The sequence below is a fragment of the Heliangelus exortis genome, chromosome 16 (genome assembly GCF_036169615.1).
Source record: "Heliangelus exortis chromosome 16, bHelExo1.hap1, whole genome shotgun sequence".
Lineage (NCBI taxonomy): Eukaryota > Metazoa > Chordata > Aves > Apodiformes > Trochilidae > Heliangelus > Heliangelus exortis.
This window is the reverse complement of record NC_092437.1, coordinates 6,929,014-6,941,447: the sequence shown is the minus strand read 5'-3', so window position 1 is coordinate 6,941,447 and position 12,434 is coordinate 6,929,014.

The following is a 12,434-nucleotide window of genomic DNA, read 5'->3' as shown; positions in this document are numbered from 1 at the left end:
GCAGTGCAGCAGACATAAACCTGAAACTCTTTATTTCTGAGCACTGTGAGGTTGAGTTCTTTCCCTGGGACTTATCAGCACCATCTCTGCAAGACAGGTAAGGCTTCTTTGTTTGCTGGGGGTGTCTGACAATGGTGTGTACGGTGGCTGTAGACTGGGTACATCTGCATGTGTATGAGGTCGTTGTGACAGCGTTGAAGGAGGAGAAAAATTATGCATGTTTCTAGGTAAACTGTAGGGTCTTCCCTTCAGAGCCTCAAGTACTGTATTCTAGCTCTAATAGTAGGAAATCTTTGTATTGTCTAGGAAATAAATGCCTGTACTTAGTGGCTTTGTCTGGTGGAAGATAAAGGCTGATAAGATCCTGGTAAAGCTGTTGGGAGGCACTCCTGTTAACTTCTCTGGGGAAAGCGTTTCTATGGATTCGCTCCGGATTACGGGAGCGATTCAGAGCCATCAGCGATCTTTGTTAAAAGTTTGAAGTAAAAATTATCTCTACATTGTGTTTTTTGGGAGCTGTGTGATTGTGGTGTTAAGAAAACAAGTAAGTGTAGCTAAACTCAGTCGGGTTTTTTCATATTTACTGGCAGGGTATGGTGTAGCAAATTGCATCAGAAAGGTAAGGATGAGAATGAGTCATTGGGTGCTAGCTAAAAAGGTGAGAAAAACGTGTTAAATCAATTATGGGATTGCCTTTCCATTCATTTCATGTAACTCAAGCTGCGAGAGGAAAATAAAAAAGGCTCTATGGTCAGCTTTTTGGATTTCTTCTGTTTGCCTGGACTGGACAGGACGTGGCAAAAAGGTCCCTTGCTCCCTTCTCGAAAACCTCGAGGTTTTCACCTTGGAAGCTCTTTGCCCTCTGAGCTGTGATGTGCAGGTAGTGCTGGACACAGGGATGCTCTCAAGTCTCACCCCCTGCGTGTGCTGCCTGCCTGCCGCGGGTGGGTGGTGCCGAGGCACCCGTGGGTGCTGACTCACAGCGGTGGGGGCCACCTCCGGCATCGCCGCCCGGCCCGCGGCAGCACCTGGCTCGTTCCGGAGGTCCCGCAGCCAGAACCGAGCAGGCCCCGGCCTGTTTTGGGCTGGGAGATCTAACGAGATCAGAGCCGGGGCCAGGGGTGATATGGCCGCAGGCCATCATCTTACATAAAGCCCATAAATTTGCATAATGTGTTTTACAAGATTAAAACCGAGGAAACTTTCTGGATTTTTTTTTTTAATTTTTATTTTTAACTTTTTGCGTAAAAGGCAAGAAAATAGGTGAAAGAGCTTTACAAAGATGGGACACCAGAAACCTGTGGTTTCAGACGTGGCAGTGTCAATAATGAGGTTTGAAGCAATTTCAGGGGTGACAGTCTAATTTGGAAATCTGTCATTGCATGCACATACTCAGGCAAAACAAAAACCCGGGGGCAGGACCATAAACAGAAAGTGAATATTGGACCAGTGATGGGGAAACTCATCTCTTTTGAAGGAGTTGTTTCTCCAAACCTGTTGGATGCTGCACGTAGGAGCAAAACCTCCTTCCTCAGTCGGGCTGTGGCATGGAGAGGTTGCCAAAGCTGGTGGAGTCACAAAACCAAGGCGTTCTTACTTGGCTTAATTACAGTGGGTGACTCTGTTGCTAATTTAGAGGTCAGTAAATGGTCTATGATCTCCCAAAGTGCACCTTACTTGCAGGCTGGCTCACTGGGAGTCAATTTCATGCAAAGGCCATGGTGTCAATCAGTCGGCTGGGAACTTGTTGCTCAGCTGTATGTGTCTCCTGTGCTGGGCTTATTGCCTCCTTTAGTGGAAAAATACGTGGAGGTGAGGGGAAAAAAATGCAGGAAATTGCAAAGCTTGGACATTGTCTCTGCTGCAGTGCATTAGGAAATGCTGGCTGGTGCTTGTGAAAGGCTGATAAACATCCCAGAGTGGAGATATGGCTGTGGACCTCATTAGCTACAGCTGCTCTGTCAAAAAAAAAAAGATAAATTCACCACTTTGGGGAGGATGGAAGACAAAAATTGTACATGCTGACTGGATGTGAATGTGGAATTAAATTCAGTAAAATCTGGTCCACTGAAAGTGTGAAACTTGGGGGCATATGGTGGCTGGGGTAGGGCAGGTGCCTGGCTCCCTCCCTGGGAATGGGGTGACCAGGTTGGGCACCAGAGCTGGCTGGAAGTTATTTTCAGCTGTTGTTTAAGGAACTGGCTATGATTTTAATAGCTGGTTTAACTGAACCAACCAAACTGCTTTCAGCACAGCCCTGTACTTGTAGGTGATGAAGAGACTTGAATGAGAGGCAGTATTGGATTTCCTGAGAGGCTTTGTTTTAGCAGGGTTTGGTTTACTAATCCCTTGCTCAGCCACTCCCTGCAGGACTCCCAGAGTTGTGGTCTTCTGCTTTTCCCAGGATTTGGCAATGGTGTCCTTGGCTATGCCCATGGACATGTTACTGCAGAGGGAAAGGCAGTGGCAGCTGCTTGCTCTGGATGCAGGAGATGAAAATTTGTCTTGTCATCTGAAGCATATATGGTCAGATCAGGTGCATATTTAGGGCCCCTAACTGTTACTGGAATAAAACATTGGAATACCTATGCACTTTACAGATCAAGAAGACATTTTTAAAAAGACAAATAGATGCTTGACAGAGGAGAGTTGTCAGGGGTGTGAATGGGCCTGCACTATGGTCCTGGAGTGAAAAGTGCCACAGATAGGAAACCTATACTGTCCATGGCCAACATGTGGCTGTACAAGGAACTGGACTTGTGTGTAGTGAAAAACTTTTTAAAAATTATTATATGTCCTTTACTCCCCTTCCCTTTCAAACTTCTTACAAAATAAACCTCATAAAACTACTAGCTGGGGAGGGGGAAATCTTCTGCCTTTTACCAGGGTGCAGACTTAAAAATGAGGGGAAAAAACAAAAGGAAATGCACAAACCCGTTGAAAGAAAGGATTGAATGGAGGAATGACTCCATGTTTGTGCTAATATAGCTCATTTAACTTGCAAAATTCTATCTGTTTTTTCTCCTGCTTTCCTCCCCTTCTTCCCTGGGGTTTTATGTGCCTGCAGAGATTCAGGATGGGCTGTACAATTGTAGTGTTGTTACCAGGATGACACAAGAAAAACTGACTCTTTGTGGTTCTTAAATGCAGTTCCCTGAACCCTGAATCCGTGTGTGTAAGGATGTCAACACACCTTCCACTCAGAAAGGTGGAAATGGTTATTGCATTATGTGCTGGAGCTGGGATGTTGTGGAATATCCTCTCTTGGGAGTTTAATGAGCCACATTACAATAACGAGTCAAGCAAACCAGTCTGTGCTGATGGTTCTGGGTGTGAGAGCTGATTTCTGGAGCTGGTGACTTGATGTCTGGCTGCTGGAAATCTCTGTAGTTGCCTCTTGTGTCCTATACTTATTTCTGAAGCTTGAAAGGCTGTCATATACAGGCGACTTTGGGACTCTGTCCCAATTACTTTGTAGACAACAAAAGCTGTGGTTCCCAGTTTATCCCAAAGAGCAGTTTGAAGGAAAGAAGGTTGCCTTTGTGTCTGAGGAAGAAACCCAAAAACTTATGAAGCCGAAACTGGCAAATAATGGAAAAAGCTAAACTTCATCGTCTCAAATTTATTTTTTTTTTAATCACTCTGAAAGGTGGGGAGTGTTGCCTCTGGCACATGTTAACTGACCTTTACAATACAAGGGAAAGGTCTCAAAGAATGTTCAGTCTTTTCAAAAATATGTACCTTAAAAACCCCAAGGCCCAGATTCTTTCTTCCACCGGGGTGAAAATCCAAAGTCAATCGGGCAGGTAGGAAATCGCATCCCTTGGGAGGGAAGAAGCTGAGGGCAAAGTCTACAACTGCTCTCTCAGGCTGTGCTGACCGCATCCTGGCCACAGCAGGGCTGGTGCAGGACTTGCAGAAAGGAGACTTCCAGTGTTTTCCAGCACAAGGAACATGTGAGCATTTATGGTGAGTCACTGCTGGGCTAAAATGCTGCCTAGCAATGCCACTGGGTTGAACCATTTTGTAAGCCTCTGCAGTCTAGAGGTTATTCTTCCTGTTACTTCTCTTGGCAGCACTAACTTGTTGTGACAGTGATGTTGCTGGCTGCTGCTATTAATCTGCCTTCTTGGAGATGCAAAAATCACGCTGTATCTGGGGCAAGATGCGCAGTCAGATTAATCCTGGCTGTGTACTTAGCTATTCTGAGTCATCTCAAAATATGATAGCCTTTGTGTGCAAGGGTTACAAACTGGGCAGGGATCTGGGATCCCCTTTTCCATTGCATTCCAGTGCCGGGCAACATTACCTTATTGCACAAGAGGGTCACTTGTCTCAGTACACCTCCAATTTTTCCATGCAGTCATGCATTTCTGATCCATGCTTCAACTTCCTGCCTCATCAATGTAGTCCTTATCCAACCCATATCTGCATCTTTGAAGATTTACTAAACACTCTCATCCTCAGAAATGTGGGTAAAATGCTGTCTCTCTTGAGGTGCTTTGTGCTAAGGGACAGAAGGAGCCCTACAGAAACTTGTGCCTGGTTCTTTCTCTCCCAGTCACGGTGGAACCGGGACACGGTGCTCCCTGAACCACGCTGCTCCTTGCTCCGTTCTCAGCTGAATTTCATTCCCTGCTTTTGTTGGGAGAAAGTGTCCATATGTGCAGCAGGCAGGTGTCCTGCCCCTGCTCCTGGGAGCACCGCTGGAGTTTCTCATGTGCCACGACACGGAGCTCATTAGCGACGGCCCGGCATGAGGTCTGCGGGCGCGGGCTGCCTGGCACAGCCTGCTCAGCAGATGATTATTTCCACACACTTCCCATCAAATCCGCCGCTCTTTCCGCATGAACTCCTCTCCCAGCACAGAGGGGATGGGTGTGAGGGGACTCTCCTGTCACAAACCTGCACGTATACACAGCTGGGTAGGTAGGTGCAGAGTGGGGAAGTGGCTTTGGCAGGTTTGGGCTGTAATTCCCTCTCTGGAAGAGACCCAGGCTTTCTTGATGGCATCTGAAAGTCTGTGTTCACCTCTGGACGAGGCCTCCGTGCCCAGATGGGGCTGTGGGGGACTCTGTGAGGAGAAGTGAGGTGCTGGGCCTGGTCGGTTCCAACTGGTTCCGACTCATGCTGCAATGGCCCCACAGCAGCCACCGCCTGTCAGGGGTGTCCCTGTGAAAAGGGGTGTGAAAAAGGACAAAATGTTGCCTCGGAGTGAGGAGGAAAACTGTGAGAAACAGCCCTGCCAGCCCTGAGGAGGTGCTCAAGGTGCTGGAGTGGAGATTCCCTCCTTGGCCCTTGGAGTTCTGGTTCTGGGGCTTCTGGAGAAAAGTGAGGGATAAGGAGCTGGGGGGGGGAACCCCTGTTCCCCATGGCCTCCATGCCCCTGGGGTGATGGGTGGAAGGCAGAGATGTTGGGAATGAAGGAGTGAGGTTGAGCCTGGAAAGAAGTTAAGGTTTTAATTGTGTCTTTCCTTCTCTCACTCCAAATCTGTTGGAATTGGCAATCCATTAAATTAGTTTTCCCCAAATCAAGTCCATTTTGCTCATGACAGTAACTGGTAAGGAATCTCCCTGGTTTTTATCCTGACCTATGAGCTTTTTTGTCCTAATTCCTTTTCTATTGAGGAGGGGGGTAGGAGACTGGCTGGCTGCAGTCCAAGGTCAATCCACCCCACTTGCACAATGCTGCATTTATGCTATATCCTCTATTCTTTTTCTCACAAAATTTGTTTCTTTCTCTGTTAAACCTGATCTGCACAGACCTCTAATTCGACAGTAACCCAAATTCCTTAGTCAGTTAGTGGGAAGAGTTGCAGCTGAAATGGGCCCAGGTTTCAGGCTCTGTTCTAATCCTCATAGCCCATTGAATCCAGTTGGCTGTAATCTCCTATAGCCTAACTACAGGTTTTCCTGAAAACTGTGAGCAACTTGCTTAGAAATTTTAGAAATAGCTTAAATTCCGTGCTTAAAAATATTTTAATTAGGACGTGTGTGCCTCTGATGGGTCCACATGAACTGCAAAAAACTGTGTGCAGTGAATGCAGGCTGCTCCCCCCACTCTGCATGCACAGGGCTGAGTACTTGGGTTTGTTCTTAAGATGTGCATAAAACTCCTTCCCCTTCGCTTGGTTTTACTGTAACTGACAAAGCTGCCTGACTCAAGTGGTTCTGAGAAGCATTTCAGAAATCTAATGCTTAAGATTTCACTGTGGATTTTTGGCTTCAAAGTGATTTTGTTATGTCCCCAGAGCCTGGTTAAATCCTTAGTTATAATGATTGCACACTGAAGGGTGCTGTTACATAGAAATGCTGTCCCATAATGGCTTCGTTGCTGTGGAAAATCCGATGTTATTTGGTCATTCGGTACGAGTTCCCTAAGCCATCAAGACATTTGCCTCAAGGCTACAAACACAAAGCTACAGGCAAAACCCTCTGGACATAATGAGTGGGCATTTATGCAGAACTAAAAACTGGAACAGCTGAGCAGTAGATCTATGAATAGCAAGCATGCCTCTAAGCACAAAAGACATCATTCTGGAATAAAGGGGTTTATAATGGTTCTGACATCTTGTATGTCAAGATCATGCTACGTTGTTGTAACTTTTTTTTTAATGTTTGTTTGTTTGAACCACGTTCCTTAAGTAAGGTTTGAGTAATTAAAGGGTGTGAAGGAAACCCTATAGCTTTGGTAAGAGCAAAAATTGGGCAACTGACACTTTTGGCAAGATTCATAATTTTGATCATGTTTGCTAAGGAGCAAGCTTATTGCTCCTCTGCTGTTAGCATCCCCAGTTCTACCCTTCAGGCTTTCTTAGGGGTTTCTCTTGTATCAAGCAGCTCTGAAAGGTTTGAATCTAATGTTAGCTGAGAAGCATCTTCTGATGGAAATGTGAGGTTTGGGCTGACCGTAAACTACAAGGTCAGGGAATCAGGCAACACAAAGGAGGGTAATAAAAATCAGAGTGATTTGGATCAACAGGGAGCTGTGGGAGCTTAATGTTGAGAAATGTACTGCAGCAAGGTCCCAAGCCTTTGCAAATCATCTATAGGCACTTCTAACTACATGGCAAGAACAAGAGGGAATGGGATGTGCAGCTTTTACACCAGGACTGAAATGAAAACCAAAGCAGAGTGGAAATTAGAGACAGTTATAATATGGAATCAGCTTAGAGGGAAAATGACAGAAGAAATGGAATGTAAGAATGCACAAGGATGATAAATTCATGTTTTATGTGTCTGTATCCACATGTATCTGATGAGTTTTGAGATGGTATTGATTTCCAAGATAATGTTTTTGGTTTTAGGTTTTTTTGGGGGACATGGTGGGAGGGGGCTTATTTTCCAGCTCTTGTGTGAGCATGCTGTGGGACTCTGGGGGAGAGGCTGAGCAACCCTTTGTGACTTAGAAAATGTGCAAGTTTAGACATGTTTTGCAATCCTGGCAAAGTGTGGGCCTTGCAAAACCATTGGCTGTAGAGTTGAGCAAAGCTTTAGTACAGTGAAGTCCTACAGGGAAACATGGCAAGGGGATTAAGCTCTAATGTCTGACCTGAGAAGATGTGATGAATGTCTGTGCTGCAGACTGTAATGCAGGACAGAGATACCTGAGCTGGCTGTGAGTAGCTTATTTGGCACAATAACACAGCTCTGGACTTTGGGGTATGGGAAGCAAATTTCCCATCCACCAGTGAAATAAGTTAACCCAAGAAGAGATCAATATTAGAGTCTGGAGAGCATCTCAGCAGAAAACTGCAGCCTACAGTACAGCTTTGCATCTCAGTTCCTCATGTCCAAATTTTTTGCCTGGACACAAGCAAATTATTTCTCCTCTTGACAGACATGTGTCTTTGTGATCATTGAAAACAAGGTATCGTGCTCATTTTGCATGCTAACCCTGAAGAGAGGTAGACTCTGTACTGCAAGATGTTCAGATATAGAAGGATGTTATTTAGGTTGTTTAGAAAGGCAAAGGGATTAATTTAATTATCGCTCCATCTCCTTCCTCACAGCTATTAGTGACAGTTTTCCTACCTGGGAATACACTCCTGAGGCTCTGTCAGAAGAATGACAGCTCTGCCCTGCCAGTAAGTGACATTCTGTAGCCACTCCAGAGAGACTAATTGATATATATAAGGGATAGAACAGGGATGGAACTGTTCTCTTTATAAAATGCTAAGTTGAAAACAAGCATTTTCAGCTTGATCAGAGTGATATTAGTTGCAGTTGTATGAAGGCAACACTGTGTTGGAAATGTGTCTCTGGTGTGTATTGCAGTGAATGGCCCTGTCACACCAAGAATGGCAGTCTGGTCATGGAGCTGGATTTTGTTTTGCTGTTTGTGTGCCAATAGTATTTCAGGCAAAGATTTTAATTATTTTTCCTTGGAAAGCATCTTCTACTGTTGCATATTTTAGTAACATTTCACTCTCTCAGACTGTGACTGTTTGGCAGAGAAGAGGTGATTTGGCAAAGAGGGATCTTGGCTGATGGAAGACTAAAATCTACTTCAGTTATCTGGATATTCACTCTTTTGTTTGTTTGACTAGAGATGTGTATTTTTGGCTGTTAAACATACATCTGGTCATGAAGTGAAAATAGGACATCAAAATATCTGTAGTCTTGCATACCAGCAACTAAATGCTAAACCACGAGATGCATAATGACAGCAAAACCAGAAAGACAGATCTGTGCCTGCTGGAGGTCCTTCTTCCTCTGCTGCCAGGATTCTAGCACACAGTGAGAGAGGAGAGAGGCTGGCAGTCATCTCCTGCAGTGAGTTTGTTGTCCATCACTACAAGCCCCTCAAAAGCAACCAAAGAAAATGCATGAGCAAGAGTAAACCCATTCAGCTGTGAGCTGAGAAGAGACTCCTCTGGTTTCTGCTACCACAGCTACACCAGGTTTCTCTTAACTTCCTGAGACCTGACTCTGCTTTTACCCCTTCAGGTCTGTTTATGTGTGAGTGCCCTTAGAAACTGCTATTTCTATTGTTTGGAAAGGTATTAGTGTTACTCCTTCCTCATGCAAGAAAACTCTTCTAAGTAGTAAAATAATTCTATTCACAAAACATTTCCCTTATCAAGTCTCTTGTGTACAAACTGCATAATAGCAATGGAGCTTGAACTGTATTGCAAGCTTATTTGTTTTGTGATTTGTGGTCGGATCATTGCATTTCAGCATTTACTGATGAAAGGAAATTACTAACAAGACACTGGTATTTACATTAATTGTGGCTTTGGTGAGATAGTCCAAAGAAAATTATGTTAAAGCCAGTTATTATGTGTCTTCTAACAATTAGAATGAAACCCAAAATTTATAAAACAAAATTGATCTCAGGCTTCAGCTGCTACTTGATATTTTCCCTTTCTAGAGGTTGTGGAGAAAAAATGGGTTGTGGCTTGGTTTTTTTTCTTTTCCTTCCCCCTTTCTTTCATTTCTTTCACCCACCTTCTAAAAACAGTGAAAAGAATATGTCTTGAAAGACAGCATTTATGCTACTGCAAGAGAAACTCTTGCTTAGACTGAGCAGCATCTCAGCTTCCAACAGGAGTGGGTCAGTTTTCACATGACATACTAAAATGGCAGGGGTTCCTCAGTTAAAGTCATTGATTTTAGTTGGTTTTGTTTCACCTCAGTGCATCCTTGAGCAGCTCTGTGGGTTAAGCAAGGGTTTGGATCCAAAATTTTCAAGGTTACTCCAAACACCTTTCATGTATATCCCACTAGATAGCCTTGTGACTATCCTAAGACAATACTTCTACTTATTTGGAACTATTTCTGGACACTAATTCAATACTTTTTATAATGTTAGATGCATGATAAAAAGTAATTTAAGGTTTCTTAGGATGACTCACTTGCCAGCATAGTAGATCCAAGAAACAAACACAGATGTGAGATTCAAATTCTCCTTCGGCATAAAACACTGCCAGGACTCTTCATGCTACAAACCACAAACTATGCCCAATAGAGACGAGTAACATTATTCTTCTACCCTTTTTTTTTTTTTTTTTTTTAATTTGTATTTTTATTTTTTAGCCTAAACAATTTGGATAGCTTCTGACTTCACAGGTGTGCAGGGGTTCATACATCTTGTTTTTTCACTAAATGATGGCACTCTGTGTGTCCTCACTGATGGTGGGATTCATCTCATTACACTCTAGATGTCCAACCTGAGCTTCTTGTAGAAGCTCAATTCACAGAGAAGAAATACAGGCACTTCTGAACTATGATTTATTTGACTTGCTGTCAATGCCTATTTTAGGGACATGCCTAAAGCGAAGTGAAATTAAGTCCTTCCCCAAAAATTCTTCTGTAAGAAGGGGGATTTCGGATGCTGTGAGGAGGCAATCTGGACTTCCTTTCCTTGGATGACCCTGTTACCAGACTTTACCCTTACATCATCCCACAAGTCCTCAGCAGATTCAGGCACAGGAATGTGTGTTCTGGCACACGCCTGCATGGGGCAGGCACACAGACATGTTCACGCTGACCTTGTTCTGGGGTTATTCTGCTCACCTTTCTGTTTCTCAGAGTTGAAGTGGACAGCACTGTTTGATATATGTGTTGCCACCAAAAGGTTGCAGACTAAAAGTGTAAATGGTTTTAATTATTAAGGTATAATTTAGGTCTTCATGCTTATAGGATAATTGTTTCTTTTTTTAATATAGTTTAAACTTCGCAATACAAGAAACAGGCCTGAACCTGTGGATGGAGTGCTGGAAACTGTCTAAGAAGATTAAGGTCTCTTAATTGATTTCACATAAACAGGTGTGACTGAATTCATCAGAAGGTTAAGACTAAATGTATTCTGCTAATTATGCAAAAATTGCCACAGTGTGTGCTGGGTTGTGCAATTGTCTTCCCTTTGCAAGTGATCACTCCTCAACTCTATGTCAAGTGGGAAAACTGACATATCCTAAGCAGATGAACCAACCTGTCATACATTTTTAAACATTTTTTTCCTTGTAGATATGTTGACAGTGGTGGATTTGGCAATAGGACATGGGAATGTCCCTTGTGTGCTGTACTGTGACTGTTAGTGTGGGAGGACAGGTGTCAAAGCAGGGCTGTTTAATTTCCTAAACTTCAGGAATCTGCATTGATGAAAATTCCTGTTTTGGAGAACTGAAGGAGTGACTCTGCTAAAAGCACTTGCTGCTTGCTGTTAATGTTTGTGGTGTGACCTCTTAGGTAATTTTTTTCTTGTTTAGGCCTAACTCTAGGCTTTGGAAATGCAGAGTAAGGACAGTGCAGCAATACACAGGACACCCTCTGTCTTGAGTTTCAAAATAGTAAGTGGACTATACAACTCCTCGTACAGTTGACAAACATGCTGACTTGTTCTGCTTACTTTGCACTCCTAACCATCTGCCTTCCTAATCTTACATCTTGCATGAATGAGGAAGAATTTCTGCTGTTGACACAAATTGTAGAAAGGACAAAAGTTCTGTTTTTGAGATGTCCATCTCAAAGACTACCCAGATGTGATAGTAAATGGTGTGGGAAGAGACAAGTACATACAGGTATCCTAGCACAGCACCATGAAAATGGATTGATGCTCCTGAGAAAGCCATTTGCTGATGAAATAGTTCGTTAAGTCTCCAAACTGAAGGATGGCTGGTACTTGAGGTGTGCTTTCAGAGGTAAATTTGCACACAGATGATCTAAAATAAGTTTAGTTGCTTAAATCACTGTTTTGTAATAAGAAAGACATTGTAGCATTGAAAATTAATCTAGAAAACAATATTCTACTTGCACTATTGGTTTTTTTTGCCTTTTAAAAAAATTTGAGACCCAAATGGAGACTTAAATCAATGAGCAATGATCAATGACTTAGTAGTGCTCTGACCATGTATTTTACTTAATTTAAAGAGAGCAACTGCGAGGTAATAGGGAACAAAATGTTCATAGATATGTTCTATACTTAAAACAAAAAAATCCCCTTAATTGCATCTCTACAGAATATTTGGAAACCATCTTCAAAGTGCAGATGCCGTTTCATGCTTATCAGTACAAATATTCACCATTTGATCTGATTCTTAAGGGGAGCCCCAGCAGGAAGCCTGGATGTGTTTTGAAGAAAAGGGATGAAGTGGCTGTACCTGCACCTGCTCAACATGAGTTGCTGCTATGCTGTGTTACCAAGAGAAAAAGTTAAACATTATAAGTGCACCCAACTATGCAGAAGAGATGTGAGATAATCTTACACTCTCCTTGACAGTGGCAAAACAGTAGTAGGAGGACTATACCTAGATTTAGGCAATGCACTTTGGGAAAGATATGAACCAAATGAAGAGTGTCCAGAGAGGAAATTAAAACTATAGGGTTTGGGAAAAAGTGTTTACGAAAAAAGATCGAAGTAGGGATTGCTTTGCTTGCTGACAAGGCCAGGAAGGCATTACAAGCCTTCAAAAAGAAGGCAGATAATTTGT